The following is a 20,424-nucleotide window of genomic DNA, read 5'->3' on the forward strand; positions in this document are numbered from 1 at the left end:
GTAAACAGTTTAACCTTATTGAATCCCTTATGTTATCTCTTTCCTATTTATCTTTTTATACTTCCTTGTATTTTGTTTTTGAAAATCAAATCTGCTCAGCCCTGGAGAGAAATCTTTCATACGGAAGCCTAATAGTTTGTAATTCTTTTGAGAACTATTTGTGTACATCTTTTGACTACTTTTCCATTGGGGAATGTCTTGGTCTTATGCATTGTGGTTAATTCATTATTTATTTTATTGATCCTTATCAAAGTTATTTGATGCAGATTTCCCCCAATGATGTCCCTTGTCTTATGTTGATATTTTTCAGGCAAAAGCTTTTCAGTTTTATGTAACCAATATTATCCATTTTGTTTCTTCTCATCTCTTCTCTTCTTCTGTCTGTCTTTGTCTGTCTATCTGTCTCTCTTTCAAAGGCTAGGTCTTCTTTGACCACCTCTGTTTCCAGCTTGGATCAGCCCATCCCTCTTTTAAAAAAAATTATTTATTTACTTTTAGATTACAACATTCAGTTCCACAATCCCTTGAGTTTCAAATTTTCTCCCTCTCCTCCTTCCCCCCACCCATGGCGGCATGCAATCAAATATAGGATCTCCAAATACCTTCACATTAAACATTAATCAAGTTGTAAAGAAGGATTATAACCAATGGAGTGAACAATGAGAAAGAAGAAACAAAACAAAAAAAGAGAGATAGCAAGTAGTTTACTTCAATCTGCATTCAGACTCTATAGTTCTTTCTCTGGATGTGGATATGCATTTCCATCATGAGTCTTTTGGAGTTGTCTTATAAGTTTGCATTGATGAGAGGAGCCTAGTCTATCAAAGTTAGTCATCACACATACGATGTGTCTGTAATTGTGTACAAAGTTCTCCTGGTTCTGCTCTGCTCACTCAGCATCAGTTTATAAAAGTCTCTCCAGGTTATTATGAAGTCTGTCTGCTCCTTATTTCCTAGAGCACAATAGTATTCCATTACATTAATATACCACAACTTGTTTAGCCATTCCCCCATTGATGGGCATCCCCTTGATTTCCAATTCTTTGCCACCACAAAAAGAGCTGTTATAAATATTTTTGTACATATGGGTCCTTTTCCCACTTCTATGATCTCTTTGGGATACAGCCCTAGAAGTGGTATTGCTGGATCAAAGGGCATGCACTTATAGCCCTTTGGGCATAGTTCCAGATTGCCCTCCAGAATGGTTGAATCGGTTCACAACTCTATCAACAATACATTGGTGTTCCAATTTTTCCATATCCTCTCCAGTATTTATCATTTTCCTGTTTTGTCATGTTAGCCAACCTGACCTGTGAGATGTGGTACCTAAGAGTTGTTTTGATTTGCATTTCTCTAGTCAATAGTGATTTAGAGCATTTTTTCATATGCTTATAGATATCTTTAATTTCTTCCTCTGAAAACTGCCCGTTCATATCCTTTGATGATTTATCAGTTGAGAAATGACTTGTATTCTTATAGATTTGACTCAGTTATCTGTATATTTTAGAAATGAGACCTTTAGCAGAGACACTGGATATAAAAATTCTCTCCCAATTTTCCACTTCTCTCTTAATCTTGGTTACATTGGCTTTATTTATACAGAAAGTTTTGAATTTGATGTAATCAAAATTATCCATTTTGCATTTCATAATGTCCTCTAACTCTTGTTTGGTCATAAAATCTTCCCTTCTCCATAAATCTGACAGATAAACTATTCCTTGCTCTCCCAGATTGCTTACAGTATCAGCTTTTATACCTAGGTTGTGCACCCATTTAGACTTTATTTTGGTGTATGGTATAAGATAGTGGTCTTTGCCCAGTTTCTGCCATACTGTTTTCCAGTTTTCCCAGCAGTTTTGTCAAGTAGTGAGTTCTTATCCCAAAAGCTGGGGTCTTTGGGTTTATCAAACTGTAGATTACTTTAGTCATTGACTGCTGTGTCTCACGTACCCAATCTATTCCACTGATCCACTACTCTATTCCTCAGTCAGTACCAAGTAGTTTTGATGACTGCTGCTTTATAATACAGATTAAAATCTGGTATCAGTCCATCCCTCTTTAAGAAGCTTGGTGACTGGGGTGGCTAGGTGTCACAGTGAATAGAACACCGGCCCTGGAGTCAGGAGGACCTGAGTTCAAATTCGGCCTCAGACACTTAACACTTACTAGCCATGTGACCTTGGGCAAGTCACTTAACCCCAACTGCCTCTCCAAAAAATAAAATGAAAAAACTTGGTGACTCCCTGCTCCTGGTGGCTCACCATATTAATGCTGAACTCAGTGCAGACACCCAATGAGCTTAACCTACTGCAGTTCAGAACTCCCAAGATCCACCAATCTTCTTTTCCTTGTTTTCTTTTTCCTCCTCCTCCTCCTCTTTCTCCTCCTCCTCTTCCTCCTTTTCCTGATATAAAATGTTGGTCTTAACCTAATTTTTGCCAAACTGTTTTCCAGTATCTCCAAAAGTTTTTGTCAAATAGGAAGTTATTACACAACTAAATTTATGTTCTGAGTAGGTCAAATCCAAGATCAAAATTATTTAAATTATTTACTATTCTTTTTTTAACCACTACCAAATATTTTTGATGATATGTAATTTACAATATAATTTGAGTCCTAGAAGTGCCATGCCACCTTCATTCCTATCTTTACTTTATTCCTTCTGAAATTTTAGGCCTTTATCCCCCCCACCCAAATGAATTTTTCTGTTTATTTAGTCTAGCCCTACAAAATATCCTCTTGGTAGTTTTATTGTCATAGCATAAAATCTGTAAATTAAATTGTCATTGTTATTATATTGGTATGATGCAACAATGAACAATGATTGTGTCTCCAATTATTTGTCATTATTTTTAAAAGACTGTTTTGTAATTGTATTGGTATGCAATTAGAATGCTCTATCCTTGGCCCTCTTCTCTTTTCACACTCCTTCTGTTGGTGATCTTATCAGCTCCCATGGGTCATCATTTCTATGTGAATGAGTCCAATACTGATCTATATACTCAACTCTAGTCTGTCTCCTGAATTCCAGTCCCACATCACCAACAACCAGAAATTTCCAGCTGAATATCCTATAGGTACATCAAACTTAGTATGCACAAACAGGATTAATTATCTTTCCCCAAACTTCACCCCTCTTCTAAACTTCCCTGTTTCTGTCAAGGGCACACCACAGTCCCAACTTCAGTGTCATCCTTGACTCCTCATTTTTCATTGTACCACATATCCAATCAGTTGTTATATCTTGTCAAGTTAACTTCTACCATATTTATCATATTCATCATCATCTCCCTATTCACATAACTACTGCCCTTTGGGGAATCCATCATTTCTCATCTGTTGTACTGCAATAGCCTCCTAATTGGCTTCCTGATTCAAGCCTTTCCTCTCTTCAATGCATCCTCCACCCAGCTGCCAAAGTAATTTCCTAAAGTACAATTTGACCTTGTCACTCTCCTACTCAGTAAATCCCAGGGGTGCTATATTACCTCCAGTATCAAGTATGAATTCCTTTGTTTGGTACTTAAAGCACTTTGCAACCTGGTTCAACCTTGCTCTCTAGTCTTATTATATATGAGTCCCTTTCATGCACTGAATAGTCCAGACAAACTGGACTTTGCTATTCTTCACACATAACATTCTATCTGCTGTCTCTCTGCCTTTGTACTGTCCCTCATGGCTGAAATGAACTCTTAGTTCTATTTCTTGGCATCCCTAGTTTCTTTCAAAGCTTAGTTCATGTGTCAGCTTCTACATAAAGCTTTTCCTGATCTCCCAATGATAGTACCTACTACCTTAAAAATCATTTATTTTTTTCACATATAAGTGTGTATATGTATGTATGTATATAGATGTATATATATATATATGAGTCAATAGAATTTGAGTTTTCCTCTATCATACTCAGCTAAATTTTATTTTGTTAGTAAAACATGATTTTCCTTATTTCCATTAAATGATCCTAATCCCTGTTTTATGTATAAATACACTCACATGCACACAGAAACTCTAGCCTAGATTCAAACCTACAGCGCTAGCTACAGTTCCACTCTCAATTTTACATAAACACACAGAAACTTATTAGGTACATACAGACAACCTCATACAGTTTGATCCTTGCCTTTACAAATATGCATACACATCTCTTGTACAGAGTAACACCTACCCATAGTACTAAGCCCAGTTTCTACATTAGTTCCATCATTTCTGCGGTTTTCTTTCCTAGATATGTGTCACTTTAACTACTCTTTCTTCCCCCATTTTTTGCTTGTTAAATATTTGTGACACCCACAAAAAATAGGTCTTCTCTACACCTCTCTCTTCATTTTTATGGCATTTTGTTATTTGCTGTCATATTTATCAGCCAAAATGATCTTAATGTTAGACATTTGCTAATTGAATCAAAGCCTTTATTGCTTTAATATTCCACTGAGATGGTTCAAATGGGGAAATTATACCAACACCTCTACCATTCTGTGGTTCCTTGCAGGATCTGACTCCTTCCTTTCCTCCATGAAATAATTGCAGATCACTTCAATCTGCTGTTATTTTGATAGCCTTGTTTTAACATTTTACATGAATTCTCCTCCAGATTCTTTCTCTTCCTCTCACTCTGGGGACCATTGCATTTCATAACAACCCCAATGGAGTTTTACTTAACCCAAATAACATTTTGTTAGGTAAATAGTATTTTATTTTTCTAATTACAAATAAAGACAATTTTAACATTCATTTTAAATAAGATTTTGAGTTCTAGATTTTTCTCCCCTTTTCCTTTCCTCCCTCCCTGCCCAAAATGGCAAGCAGTCGTGTTGTAAAAGAAGAAACAGAACAAAAGTTAAAAAAAACAAAACCAAAGAAAGTGAAAATAGTATGCTTCAATCTACATTCAGACTCCATCATTCTCTGGATGTGAACAACATTTTCCATCATGAGTCTTTAGAAATTATCTTGGACCATTGTATTGCTGAGAAGAGCTTAATTCGATCATAGTTGATCATCTTACAATGTTGCTATTACTCTGTACAATGTTCTGTTTGTGTTCATTTCACTCAGCATCTGTTCACCTAAATTCAGGTTTTCCTGAATAAAAAAAATTTTTTTTGAGGGGGGAAGGCAAGGCAATTGGAATTAAGTGACTTGCCCAAGGCCCAAGGTCACACAGATAGTTAGTATCAAGTGTCTAAGGTCAAATTTGTCAGGTCCTCCTGACTCCAGGGCCAGTGCTCTATGCACTGTGCCACCTAGCTGCCCTCCTAAATAACATTTATAACAAATCTTTCTTCTTGTTCTGTTTCCTCATCCTTTGAGACAAGTTGGGTTATAATACCTGAGGAGGCAGAATGGTTTAGTGTCAAAAGCACTAGATGAGAGGCTAGCTAACTTGGGCTCTTTCACAAAGAGAGATTTTAACCTCTCTTTGTCTCAGCTTCCTGATTTGTGAAGCAAGGTGGTGGGACTAGACATTCTTCAAGGTTCCATCCCGGGAGGAATCTACAATCATCCCGCCATTGTTTTGCTAACCCTGTATAACATTACACTGAATCCCCTGTTAGTAATTTAGTGATTCAACCTGATTACACATAACTCCTCTTCACACACTACAGATTCAGTCACACAGGTCTTCCTTCTGCTGTTTCTCACATGCAGTAGTTCATTTCCAGGCTCTGTGCCCAGGCTGTCCATCATGCCTGCTCTGTGCTCCTTCCTCCTGTCTACCTGCCAGAGTCTCTAGTATCCTCTAAGGGACACACTCTATTTGAATACTCTTCTTATAACTTCAGCTGCTTAGTTAGGAATAGAAACTGCTAATGCCTTCCTTCCTAAATCACCTTTTACCTATTTTGTATGTACACACATATGCCTACACATACACATAGGTACACATACATTATTTCCCCTTGCTAAATTGTGAGCTCCTTAATATAAAGACATATTTCACTTTCGTCCTCATACCACCAACTCCTAGCATGTTCTTGGCATATAATAGGTACTTAATAAATGCTTATTGACTGCCAAACTCTCACTTTGTCCACCAAGTTCTGGAGTGTGACAATATCTCTTCGTGAATTGAATTTTATGTTTCTTTCTGAAGTCTGGAGAATACTATCAATCTATCATCCATTCCTTGATCTTACTACATGTGGGAAATTTTCTGAAAAATTGTGGTTAGACTCTTCCTTTACTTTTTTGGGGGGAAATGTGATGGTTCTGAAATTTTCTCTTAGATCTCTGTCTTTTTATTTTGGGGGTTTTCTTTTTTGTGGGTTTTTTTTTTTTTTTTGCTTTTTGGAGGGGGGAAGGAAGGGCAATTGGGGTTAAGTGACTTGCCCAAGGTCACATGGCTATTAAGTGTTAAGTGTCTAAGGCCAAATTTGAACTCAGGTCCTCCTGATTCCAGGGCCAGTGCTCTATTCACTGCTCCATCTGCATCTCTGTCTTATAGTTCCCTCATCTTTGCTTCTACAGTTTTAAAGTCTTTCTCCCAAAGATAAGTCCTTTGATCTTTCTTTGCTATGTAATTTGTCACTTTTGCCAATTTGCTTTCTAGCAAGAGAATTTTATTTTACAATTCCTTACTTTATTCCAATTTTCCCAATATTCCCATATTGTTGAATTTCATTATTAATTTTTCTTCTTTTTTTTCTTTTTGCTTTTTGGAGGGCAATTAGGGTTAAATGACTTGCCCAAGGTCACATGGCTAGTTTTTGTGTTAAGTGTCTAGGGTCGGATTTGAACTCAGGTCCTCCTGACTCCAGGGCCGGTGCTCTTTTCACTAATTTTTCTTTATTTTAATAGATCTCCATTAGAGTTGTCAGATGTATAAATGTGTATACACATATAAGCATGTATATTTAATTGGTGTTAGGTTCTCTATGACTATGTACTAACACACACACACACACACATACATAATGTCTTGTACTAGATCCAACTTCATTCCTGAGACTGTTGTTGAACTTAATTTTTCTCCTCTGGTAACTTCTTGGGAATCTCTTTATCTTTAATAGTCACTCATTATCCTCCCTCCCCCCTCTTTGTTTCTTCATCTTTTTATTTTCCTTGAGAGGTTAATTTTTTTTTCTTTTTTTGGAGGGGGGAAGGCAGGGCAATTGGGGTTAAGTGACTTGTCCAAGGTCAGTAAGTGTTAGGTGTTAAAATAGTAAATGTTAAGTGTCTGAGGTCGGATTTGAACTCAGGTCCTCCTGCCTCCAGGGCTGGTGCTCTATTCACTGTGCCACCTAGCTGCCCCAAGAGGCTAATATTTTTGAGACTATTTTCTATCTGTTACTCTTTGTAGTCATCCAACAGCCTATTTTTTCAACTAATCAATAAACATTTGTTGAGCATCTACTATGTACCCCACTCTGTGCTAGTTGCTAGTGACACAAAGGCCAAAGTGAAACAGTTCCTACCCTCAAGGAGATCCCAGTCTATTGTTTTATGGGTCTAGACTTTGTTGCAACAAGTTATCTCTCCCGATTTCCAGTTCTCCCTGACCTACCCTTTTCTTGAACTCTGAATATTTGGCTAGAAACTTCCATGCCCCATGTGACTTCATTAATTGGTGTCTCCTTGCCTGTGCTATTATAGGTGGGAAATCAATCAAGTACCTGAGCAAGACTTTGCCCCCACCCCAAAACACTTGTCCTTCTTTGAATTGTTCTATGGCTCTCAAAGCACAGGAGGGACAGAAGTCATGCATGCCTGGAATTGGGAGACGACATGAGAGGAATCTGGTATAATAACTTGGGAATATATAATATAATATAATATAATATAATATAATATAATATAATATAATATAATATAATATAATATAATATAATATAATATAATATAATATAATATAATATAATATAAAACTTGGGAACTTGGTCAAGAGGGATCAATTCTTACTGAGTCATCAATTCCCTTCCTCCTCCTACCATGGCTTGAAGATCATCTCACTCAGCTTAGGACACCTCACTTTTGGTTTTTGAGTTTTTTGATTTGTTTGTTTATGGCAAACATTTATTAAGCTTCTACTGGCACTAAGCACTGGGTTAAGTGTTAGGAATACAAATACAAAGAGAAAGAAAAACAGTCCCTGCCCTCAAAAAGCTTACATTCTAATGGATAAGCACAACACATAAAAGAGAGTAGGAAAAAGGGTGGGGCAAGGTGCATGGCACTAGAAAAAGTCTAGATAAAACCCTGGAGAGAAATCACATGTGGTTATTCTAGTTCTCAATGGGAGGATCTATCCAATCAAAGGGAAAGGCTACATGGGCAGAGGTTACTTCCAAAGTTTGAATTCCAGGACTAGAATGAACTTCTAGAATGCAGAGGTTTCTGGGGCACTGTGGAGAAAAGTCTGGAGTATATTACCTAGAGAGGAATGAAACCCTCTGGCTAAGTTGAACGTAATGAGCATGCTCTGGCCCCACCTAGAATGAGACCAGCCTTTGGGGTTCTAGGGGTAACCCTAGTTAATAGTATAATAATAATAACTCAGACTGGCATAGTGAATAAAGTAGCTGTTCTCTCTCCCACCTCTGGCATGTGCTGGCTGTGTGCTCCTGAGTGTTCTTTAAGGCTCTGCCCTGGGCCCTCTGCTCTTCTCCCTCTATACTATTTCATTTGGTGATCTCATCAGTTCCCATGGATTTGGCTGTCATCTTTATACAGATGACTCTGAGATTGACTTTCTAGTCCTAACCTCTCTCCTGATCTCCAGTTTTGCATCTCCAATTGCTTATTAAACCGAAATAATATTTTTAAACTCAACTTGTCCAAAAATGAGCTCATAATCTATTCCGCCAAACTCTTCCCCTCATCCTAACTTCCCTGTTATCGTTGAGGTCTCCACCATCCTCCCAGGCTCTCAGGCTCACAACTGAGGTGTCATTCTTGGCTCCTGTTCTCTCTCAACCCCTATATCCAGTCAGTGATCAAATTGTGTCACTGTCACTTCAACCTTTGTAACATCCCTCTGTCTCCTCTATCACTGCTACTCTCCTGGTGCAAGCCCTCATCACCTCATGCTTGGACTATTGCAAGAATCTGCTGATTGGTCTCCCAGCCCCAAGTTTCTCCTCAGTGCAGTCTATCTATCAAAGTGATATTGCTAAAATGCAGGTCTGACAATATCAGTGCTTTATTTTATAAACTCCAGTGGCTCCCTGTTATTTCCGGATCAAATATAAAATCTTCTGCTTGGCTTTCTAAGCCCTTCTTCATAAACTGGCCCCTTCCTACCTTTCCAGTTGTTTTATTCCCTACTCCCCTCCGTGTACTCTTCGCTGTTAAACAAGACACTCCACCTCCTGATTTCCTGTGTTTTCACTGAATGTCCCCTATGCCTGGAACTTGGTCCTTTCTCATCTCTGTCTCCCGGCTTCCTTAAAGTCTCACGACTTCTGCATGATGTCTTTCCTAGCCCTCCTTTCTTCGTGCCTCCCCTCTGAGGCACTTCCCTATCTGCAGTTTGTCCTGCCTATATCTTGTTCACACATAGTTGCTTGAGTATTGTCTCCCTCATTAGATCGTGAGTTGCTTGAGAGCAGAGAGTGTTTTATTCCTTTCTTTGTATTCCTATCACTTAACACAGTGTCTGGTGCATAGTAGGCACCTAAATGTTTGTTAACTGACTGTCACTAATGGAATCCCAGATCCAGCCTTAACAAAATTAACTCACTTATTTAGCATATTGACTTTACAAATAATTTTGCTCACAATTACTCTGTGGAGGGAAGAAGCGCGAGTATTATTATCTCCACTTTATAGAAAAGGTTACTGAAACCCAATGCTTTGCCCACAGTCATACAGCAAGTCAGTGGGGTGGCTAGGTGGTGCAGTGAATAGAGTACCAGCCCTGGAGTCAGGAGGACCTGTGTTCAAATCCTGCCTCAGACACCTGATATACTTACTAGCTGTGTGACCTTGGGTAAGTCACTTAACCCCAATTGCCCTGCCCTCTCTCCTCCAAAAAAAAGCCAAAAAAAAATACAGCAAGTCAGTGTTAGAGCCAAGATTCAAACTCAAGTCTTTTGTTTATCTAATGCTTTTTAAAATTTATTTTTTAAATAAATGCTTGATTGAAGACTTTTCTTAAGCATCATTCTCACTTCCAAATGATCCCACCACCAAAAAAACCCTTTTGTAATAAATAAGGACAGTTAAACAAAAGAGAGGATGGTATCAGGCAGGTCTGATTCTGTGTATCTTGTTCCTTACCCATAATCCACCACAGCTCTACAGAAAGTCCTCCTTCACTGTCAGTCCTCTGATTACTGATTAAATTTCTGTCATCTTTCAGTGTTGTTTTTTTGTTCTTGATTCCTGTAAATTGGTCTCCTGGGTCTGCTTATTCCACCCTGACTCTCCAATATTCTTCCTACTGTACCACATAGCCTTTCCCTCAACCATTTTGTTGATTGATATTTTGTCTATAAGGAAAATTTCTGTTAATCATTTCTGCTGTATTTTAGGTCCATTTAGATTTTTTTTCTTTAAGCTGCCACTGTACTCTCTTAAATGTTGTTACCCTGAGGTTATTCTGTCCTAATTGCTAAGGCCAACCCCAGTCATCCAACCAAGTCTCACAGTCATCTTTCTGCCATCTTCCACCTTACGCCATCACTAACCCATCTCTTGCTCTGGAGACCATAATCTATTCAACACTAACATTGCCTCTGGAAAGGGCATGTTGATTGCCCTATAGCTCTACCCACCATCCCTGTGACTTCTCAAATTAAAATATCCCTCCCTGGCTACTACTTCCCTTAAAGTGTTCTCTCCCCAATTACAGGGGTTCTTTACCTTTGACAGCTTGGTAAAGCCTAAGGAGGTATTCTCAGATGAATGGTTTTCTAAAAAAAAAAAAAAGAAGAAAAGGAAAAAAATAGTATTATATTTTTTCCAATTAGATGCAAATATAGTTTTCAGCATTCATTTTAAATAAGATTTTGAGTTCCAAATTTCTCTCCCTCCTTCCCCCCCCCCCCCAAGACAGTAAGCAATCCGATATAGGTTACACATGTGCAATTATATTAAACATATTTACATATTAGTCATGTTGTAAAAGAAGAATCAAACGAATGCTTTTAAACAAATAAAATAAAATACATAAGACAGCAAAGGAAACCAGTTATATTAAAATATAGTCTGGGTTTATGGTCTATAGTTTTGTTTTTTAAGTTGACTGCCACCAGGCTAATAACTCCTACTAGAACGTAAGCACTTGGAAGTCAGGGAGTATTTATATTTCCAGTGCTTTGCACAATATCTGACATATAATAAGCACTTAATAAATGCTTTTCATTCATTTATTTATTCCTTACTTATTGTTTTATGCCAAGCAAAGAGGGACTTATGGTTAATATTTTTCTTAACCCTTCCTGTACCTGATGAAAAGGAGCATGATGTAGTAGACTGAGTGTTGAGCTGGCAGCTAGCAAACTTGGATTCCTGTCTGTGGTCTGTCATGAACTTTTGCCTGATCTTGGGCAGGTTACTGCCCTACTCTAAGCCTTCCTTTCCTTATTGGTAAGATGATGGTTTGAACCAGCTGATCTCTATGGTGCTTTCTGGTTCAAGCATTCTATGAGAGTAAGTCACTTGACAGCTATCTTTTCCCCGGGTAAAGCAGCCTTTAAGGTGATGAGATAAAGCAATGTTTCAATAAGTGGTAAAACTGAAATATTTACTTTGTTAAACAATTGGCACATAGAAACAGGAATGGTGCTTCTTAAACTTGGTTTTTAAAAATGAAACTAAGTAGAAGAAAATTCAATTTACAAACATTAAGTGCTTCCTATGTGTAAAGTGCCTCCTATGTAAGGCAAAGGTTTACAGAGTGATACCTAGGGATTTGAGCACATTCTAATGCCAACACCACAAACTGTACCTTGGACAACTGGCATAAAAGACACCTTTAATTGTGGGTGAGGAATCGACACAACCCAAAGGAGGAAGATAGAGTTCCCAGGACACCACAAAGCCATTGGAAGGGGCAATGCCCAAACACTTCCACTGACCCAAAGAGAGAGAACTATTAGATGCCTTCCTATTTAAACTTGCCCTAATCACCTAATTATCAAGAATAATTCATTATTTCATCATTAATGGCGTCCCAAAAGTCCTATTCTGAGGGGTGGGGCTTCTAGAACAGTGATCCCTGGTCTTATGACTCAGTTGAAACCTGGGGGGAAGGGACTGCTTGGCCCTTCTAGGCACGCCCTTGCCCCAAGATCAACTTACCCCCATTTCCAGAAAAGTTTAAGAAACTTGGGAGGGAAAAGCTCTGAGGGAGTGGGAGAGGCAGAGAAATCCCAGAAACCCACATCTCTCTCTAGGGCCTCATACAGTCTGAAGTCCCTTCCACCCTCTAAGCTAAGCATGCTTAGGGGACACTGCAGAAACTGCACAAAACTGTTGGGTTTGAGGGTGAGACTACATGGCTGAGATGGTCAGAACTCTTTGTTTCCCCTTTAGTTTTTAATGGGAACTTAGCTCAAGACCTCCTATTCTCCATTTAATTATGTCCTGGTTTCCTTCTACCCAGTGGGAGAAGGGGTGGAGAGAAGATTGATCATTCTGACCTGCTAGATAAAAGTACCAGCATCTATACTTTTCATTTCTTAACTTAATCTTTCTTAACTGTTGGTTTTAAAACTGGTAGTCAACAACAGGAGTTAATGTTGCCTTCATCAACAGACAAGATTGGGAGGGGGAGGGGGATGGAGCCAAGATGGAGTAAAAGTTTGGGAGAGGGAAAGGTGTTTTTTTTTTTCTGTTTAAAGAGACAAGATACATTTTTTTTTTCCTTTTTGGCAGAAGCCAGGGCAGGAGAAGGTGGGGATGGGGCAGGAAGAGAAGGCAAGGTATGGAATAAACACAAGGGAGAGAACATATGAATCTATATTGTATCCTGGTTATATGTTACAGGGGATTGGTACAAGTGCAGGATATAGTCTATTTGGGCTGATGCAGTTCCCCACATGGAAAAGGCTGGGGATTCTGCTTCTAGGACAGTTCTGGTGACATGTAATGGAAGTGCTTTGGAGAGACTTTGGAGTATGAATAGTCATTCTCTAACTGGTTCTGGTCTGATAACAACATGGTGAATACCAGCTTCTTTGAATGACTCTTGTAATAGAGCTGGAACCTGGAACTGGGGAGGGGAGCAGGGAGGAGGGAAGACATACAAAAAGGCCCCATTCACCATAGTTTTCTCTCTTTGGCGGGACCTCTGCTCTTGGTTTGATTCCTTTGCTGACAGCATCCAGTAAGAGACAATATCTGGTATCTCTCCCTCTGTGGCTAACATGTGGCCTTGGGAATATGGTTTCTTTACTTTCATCGGTATTTATTTTGTACTTAAAAAAAATTATGGACTCAAACACTAGAACTCAAATACAGAATAGAGAAAAAAAGAAACGTATCATGAACTTAAATATTGAAATGTAAATACAAAATATGAAAAGAAAAAAAGTATGTCATGTGCATAGCAGAACATGAGAGGATTCAAAATATATTCAATACATTTTCATTTCAAGAAAGCCTGTATGATAAATACTATACATGTATTGAGAGCTGTTTCTTATAAGTTTGTAATCTGCTTCCTTGTAAGTTTTCTTTTGTTTTCTGTTCTGTGCTTTTTACTTTGTTCTTTTTTTTCCCTTTCCTGCACCCCCACCCTGACCAAGAAGGCTACAATTGTGAATATATTTATGTATAGATATAGATATATACATACACACATAAGTATATACTCATCCATACAGATATACATATATAGAGACATATACTTTCCCTAATAAATTCTACACCTGATCTTTGATTTGATGTTTGTGTATTTCTTTTATTTCCTATCCCTCCTGACTCCTCTAGTTTACTGCTACCCACTATCTTGTCCTCCTTTAACTTGGCCTACCCCTCTCCAAGAATCCCTCCCCTAGCCTTCCATTCCCCTAAATTTAAACACCCTTCAATATCCCCCTTTAACCTTATTCTGTACTTTTAGGAGAAGGGATTGAAAAAAAAGACTGAAAATTAAGGCTAGAGGCAGACTTGTGGAAAACCCTTAAATGCATACCTAAGGAGTTTAATATTTTGTTCTCAAGATATTGGGGAAGCCACTAATGGGTTTCAAGTAGAATAGTGATATGGTCAACTCTCTGTCTAAAGAGGATTAATTTGTCAACTCTTTTAAGGATGAATCAAAGAGGAGGGAGGCTGGAGTCAGGGAGGCCAATTAGGAGGCTCTTTTTTTTTTCTCAATAGACCAGGAGAATGTTTATAAAGTAGACTTTATTCCAAGTAAAGCAAGATGCAAGGTGATTGACTGAGAGAAAGTAGATAGGGTTGTTTTGAAGACTTGCATTTTATTTGAAAGTAATTCTAAAGTCATTGAATGTTTGGGGGTTTTTGTTTGTTTGTTTAGATCTATGCCTTAGTGATATTATTTTGGCAGCTATATGGTTAAGATTGGTGAAAAGAGAGCCTGTGGCAAGAGAAACCAATTAGGTGACCATTATAATGGTCCAGGTGATGGGTAATGAGAAATAATGACAGCCTAAAAAAGGTAGTGATAATAAAATGAGATGGGGGATAGAGGCCAGAGATGTTATGGAGGTAGAATCAACAGGATTGGATATGGGGGCTCAACAAAGGAGGAGACAGAACAAAGTTCGGAACAGTTCCAGTGAAGGGAGTGAAAAACACTCAGAGGTAAACAAAAGGATTTCCATGAAGCATGAATTCCATGAGGGGGTAGAAGAAGGGAATTTGTGGTGGACCCAGTGGGCAGTTTCTTAGACCTTTCCAATAACAATCAGAAGTTTAGGAATACACACTGAGAAGGTTTATATTAGGAATGACCCAGGGGTGGACATTGGCAGGGCATGAATGGTGAAAGGGCAAATGAATACAGGACACAAGGAAAGATGATACCTTGTTTGCTGGTTAACTATAGGGTCATAAATGTGAAGGGAGAAAAGTGAAGCCAGAATGGAGGAGATGAATTGAGGGAACAGAGAAATGTTAAGGAAGTGGAGGAAGAGGAGCAGGTTTAGGAGGAGTGATGCTGTGGGAGAGGCAAAAGGACAGGAGATTATGATCAGAGAAAAGAATTTCAGAGTTCAAGATCTTGGAGGAAGAGGTTGTTTTGGGTGGTGATTAGATTAAAGGTGTGACCACCGACCTGTGTGGGTGGCTGAAGTAGAGGGAAGATCAATATCATGGGAGTTGAGGACAATGAAGAGGCCAGGCTGTTCCAAGGGACATCAACAGTGAAATCACCATGGATGAGGGCATGGGGTGGGGCTGGAGGCACAGAGCTCCTTGAAAAAAATAAGAAAAATGACATGGAGTTCAGCACCAACAAGAATCTGGACAGGGTGATAAAGATAGTGTAAGAGGGAGATTCTGGAAATGGCTGATGAAAGGAGTCTGATAATTCCTCTCCTAGAACCCTGGGGCAGAAGCAAAGGGATAAGATGTCTTTCAGAGACAAGCAAGGTTTCTGTAAGCATCAGCCGAGGTAAATCCATGAAAGGAACAGATTTAAGATAAAGAGGAATTTTTAAACAATAGGGTGGGAGTTGCAGGGTATACAATAGAAGAAGGGCCAGAAGGATAGGGGCGGCATTGGGAGTGTGGGAGAGCTGTGTTAGATTGCATAAGCATGTAGAAAGGGTTTTTGTTTTGGCCAGAGAGTGGTTATGAATTACAGGGATTAAAGGAGTGGGAGAAAGGGCTTTGCCTGCCTTAAAACTGGGGAAGTACCAAGTACAGAGAAGCCTGTAGATTAAAGGGAGTATGATGATGGCTCTAAATGGCGGAGGAAGACTTGTGAATCTCTTCATTACAGTCCTTTGTGACATCTCCCTTGTTACCTATGCAAATAGGAGCATTTGAAGAACGAGGGACAGAAATAGGGACTGAACCTGTGATCTCCTTGTTTTAGGGAGCTTCCTCTATCAACGAAAGTGAGCACTTTTGTTGCCACTTTAGAATCTTAGTTGCTTAGACTGAGTACTGAGAGATTAAGGGTCACATAGTATATGTAAAAGTTGGGGCTTGAACCCAAGTCTTCCTGGCTTTCTGCCCACCATCCCATGCTCCCTCTCATTCTGTCTGTAATGAAAAAAAGTTCATATGAACTATAATTCATAGTGACAAAAAAAACCTTCCATTTGGACTCTGCATAAGACGGAGGGTCTTGGATTTAGAGTTGGAAGGACCTTAAAGGTCAACTAATTTAACCCTTCATTTCATGTATAAGGAACCTGATGAGCTCCTGAAAAGTGAAGTGATTTTGAACAAGGTAAGTAATAGAATTGAAATCTGAGCTCATGGTTTTGAATCCAAATATAACCCCCTTCCCACCACATTTTGCTGCCTCTTATCTTATATGACATTGGTGAATACCTTAGATAGTCATGTATACCCCTGTTTTTTGTTTCGCTTGCTGTTAATACTCATTAGATCATTAAACAAAATTTTCTATAATGGAACTCTGATCAAAGTGGGATCCACTCAACTGACCCATTACAAAAGCTTGTAATATAACACAAATTGTCAGATGATATGATATCTGCAAAGCACTTTGCAATCTTTTAAGCCCTATTTATGTTTTTTATTAATCACTATCTTCTCATCTGGGACTTCACTCCTACGTGGCAATCTTTTTATCTCTCTCTTATTGACTCTTTATCTCACTCCCCACAGAGATTGTTCTAAACTTCCTCCTGTTTCTTCAATCCCTCAATTCCACCCCTGCCTACCCACTATTAGCAAATGTACACTACTTCTACTTTCCAGAGAAAACTGATGCTACTGCATGTGAACTCCCTCATTTCCTCTAAGTCATATCTCAAAACCTCTCTACTCTGCCCCTCCTCTCAACCTTTCCTCAAGCCTCAGTGGATGAGATAGCCCTTCTCCTTTCTAAGATGGACCCTTCTCTTACTTGTGTTCCTGATAGCACCCCCTATCTCATTCTCTCATTCAGCATCTTGCCCTGCACATTCATTTCCTCTCTGTCTCTTATCTTTTTTTTTTGCTTTTTTTGGAGGGAGGAAGGTAGGGCAATTGGGTTAAGTGACTTGCCCAAGGTCACTTAAATGTCTGAGGCCGGATTTGAAATCAGGGTTTCCTGACTCCAGGGCAGGTGCTCTATTTACTGCACCTCCTAGTTGCCCCTCTGTCTCTTATCTTTAATCTCCAGATTTATTGCTTTATTTTTTATTGTCTATGAACATACTCAAGTCTCTTCTTGAAAAAAAACTATTGACCTTGACATCTACTGAAACTGTTATCTTTTATCTCCTCCCTCTTGCTATTATGCTTCTGGAAACAGTGATCTACACTTGCTGACTTTACTGCCCTACCACTTCCTTCCTTCTTAACTTCTTGCAATATGGTTCCTTCCCCTACCAACTCTATTGAAACAACTTTTTAAAAATAGGTTACCAGTGATCTAACTGCCACATCTGATGGTCTTTTATCAATCTTTATTTACTTATTTATTTTGTTTCTGTGTCTTTGAATACTGTGTTGCTGTTTTCATCAAACAACTCCTTCTTAGTTGTCTGTGCTGGTTCATCATTCATTTCCTAGCTCCTTAGTGTGGTTCTCCTAGAGAGCTGTTCTGGGTCCCTTCTTTGTCTATACCTCTCTTAGTATCATATCTGCTCTCTTCAATTCAATGATAACTTCTATTCTCTCTCTCTCTCTCTCTCTCTCTCTCTCTCTCTCTCTCTCTCTCTCTCTCTCTCTCTCTCTCTCTCTCTCTCTCTCTCTCTCCACATCTCCAGTTGCCACCTGCACATCTCCACCTGGATATACATTTGCACCTCAAAATACACATACCCAAAATGGAAACAATCATTTCCCTTACCCAAGACATGCTCCTTCTCCAAACTTTTTTCTCTGTTAATTATACCATTATCCTCTCAATTATTCAGGATTGAAATTTTAGTCATCTCTGATTCCTTCTTCCATTTTGACCCACATATCCAATCCAGTCCTTTGTTGTTTCTACCTCTACAACATCTCTAACCTCTATCCCCTTTTCTCACTTTATTATCACTACCTCATTACTTCTCATTATCCATTACTGAACCATTATAATGGTCACCTAATTGGTTTCTCTTACCACAGGCTCTATTTTCTCCAATCATAATCACATAGCTGCCAAAATAATACCCCCAAGGCATAGATCTAATAAAAAAAACCTTCAATGACTCTTTATTACTTTAGGATAAAATGCAAATTCCTTTCATATTACTCCCCCTCATGTTCTTTGCATTACAACTAAACTGGACTACTAGTTGTTTCTCAGACTTAACCTATCATCTCCTACTTCCATGTATTCACACAGGCCATGGCCCATGCATGGAGTAGATTCCTGCCGCAGCTTCATATTTCAGGATCTTTATCTTTCCTCAAGGCTCATCTTAAGTTCCACTTTTTCTGTGTTCTCTGAAATAATTTTCTCCTATTTCAAATATTTTAAAAACACATTGTCTGAATATGTCCTTTACTCTCTGTATACATTTAGTATTCTCTACTATCCCCTTCCCCTAATATAATTTTTTCTCTCTTTTTTTATTTTTTAGTTTACATCATTCATTTCCACAAGATTTTGAGTTACAAATTTTCTCCCCATTTTTCCCCTACCTACCACCCCAAAACAGTGATCCCATTGAATATCCCCTTCCCCAATCTGCTCTTTCCCATATCTTCCCCCATTTCCTCTCTGACTTTCCAGTAGGGCATGGTAGATCTCTATGCCCCAGTGCCTGTATATCTTATTTCCCAGTTACATGTAAAATAATAATAATAATAATATATTTTTAAACATTTGATTTTAAAACTTTGAATTCCATATTCTTTCCCTTCCTCCCTCATCACCCACCCTTACTGGGAAGATAAGCAATTAAATATAGGTTGTACGTGTGTAACTGTGCAAAACATTTCCATAGTGGATATATTATGAAAGACTGACTATATTTCCCTCCATCCTATCCAACCTCCCATTTGTTCTTTTCTCTACTTTGATCCTCTCCCTTTTCAAAAGTGGGTGCTTCCAACTTCCTTCTCCCCCAGCCTGCCCTCTCTTCCATCATCCTCCCTCTTATCCCCTTCCCCACTACTCTCCTGTAGGGTGAGATACCCTAGTTAGTGTGTATGTCATTCCCTCCCTAAACCAAATTCAATGAGAATAAGGTTGACCCATTCCCTTTTGCCTTCCTTTTCTTCCCCTCCATTGTAACAATTTTCCCTTGCCTCTTCTATGCGAGATAATTTATCCCATTCTGTCTCTACCCATCTCTTCTCATTATATTCCCCTCTCATCTTTTAATTTCACCTTTTAAGTATCATCCCTTCCTATTCAATTGGTCCTGTGCCTTCTGTCTATGTATACCTGTACACACACACACACACACATATATATATATATAGATATATATATATATATACACACTCACATGTGTATTCATACTCCTATATAGACATATATATGTATGTATACATATATACATTTCTATTCCCTTCAACTATTCTCATACTGAGAAAAGTTTCATAAGTTACAATTATCTTTTTTCCATGTAGGGATATAAATAGTTCAACTTTGATAAGTTCCTTATGATTTCTTTTTCCTGTTTACCTTCTCATGCTTCTCTTGCTTCTTGTATCTGAATGTCAAATTTTCTATTCAACTCTGGTTTTTTCATCAAGAATGCTTGAAAGTCCTCTATTCCAGTGAATGACCATATTTTCCCCTGAAACATGATACTCAGTTTTGGTGGGTAGGTGATTCTTGGTTTTAATTCAAGCTCCTTTGACTTCTGGAATATCATATTCCAAGCCCTTCGATCCCTCAGTGTAGAAGCTGCCAGATCCTGTGTTATCCTGATTTCTTCCTGACTGCTTGTAATATTTTCTCCTTGATCTGGGAATTTCAGAACCTAGCTGTAATATTCCTAGGAGTTTTCTTTTTGGGATCTTTTTTCAGGAGGTGATGGATGGATTCTTTCAACCTCTATTTTGCCCTCTGGTTCTAAAACATCAGGGTAATTTTCCTTGAGAATTTCTTGAAGGATGATTTCTAGGTTCTTTTTTTTTTTTTTATCATGGCTTTCAGGTAGTCCAATAATGTTTAAATAATCTCTCCTGGATCTATTTTCCAGGTCAGTGGTTTTCCCAATTAAATATTTCACATATGCCTTCTATTTTTTCATTTGTTTGGATCTGTTTAATACTATCTTGATTTCTCATAAAGTCATTAGCTTCCATTTGCTCCAGTCTAATTCTGAAGAAATGACTCTCTTCAGTGAGCTTTTGAGATTCTTTTTCCATCTGGCAAATTCAGCTTTTTAAGGCGTTCTTCTCCTCATTGCCTTTTTGAGCCTCTTTTGCCATTTGTGTTAG

The 20,424-nt window shown here is 38.5% G+C and overlaps 2 long non-coding RNA genes across 2 annotated transcripts in view; one reads left to right on the plus strand and one right to left on the minus strand.

Annotated features, from left to right (window-relative positions):
* Positions 1-512: 512 nt before the first annotated feature.
* Positions 513-20,424, minus strand: part of LOC138157292 (uncharacterized) — a 28,807-nt gene continuing 8,895 nt past the window's right edge. The window contains exons 2-3 of the long non-coding RNA XR_011167353.1: positions 10,804-10,853; positions 513-953 (exon numbers count right to left, since the gene is read on the minus strand). This is a non-coding gene — a long non-coding RNA (uncharacterized lncRNA). The remainder of the gene's footprint in view (positions 954-10,803; positions 10,854-20,424) is intronic.
* LOC138157291 (uncharacterized) overlaps positions 15,352-20,424 on the plus strand; it is a 19,098-nt gene continuing 14,025 nt past the window's right edge. The window contains exons 1-2 of the long non-coding RNA XR_011167352.1: positions 15,352-15,526; positions 16,271-16,312. This is a non-coding gene — a long non-coding RNA (uncharacterized lncRNA). The remainder of the gene's footprint in view (positions 15,527-16,270; positions 16,313-20,424) is intronic.

Source organism: Petaurus breviceps, unplaced genomic scaffold (assembly GCF_028583685.1).
Source record: "Petaurus breviceps papuanus isolate PSGF00001 unplaced genomic scaffold, PetGlider_PUasm1.0 171, whole genome shotgun sequence".
In the NCBI taxonomy this organism is placed as follows: domain Eukaryota; kingdom Metazoa; phylum Chordata; class Mammalia; order Diprotodontia; family Petauridae; genus Petaurus; species Petaurus breviceps.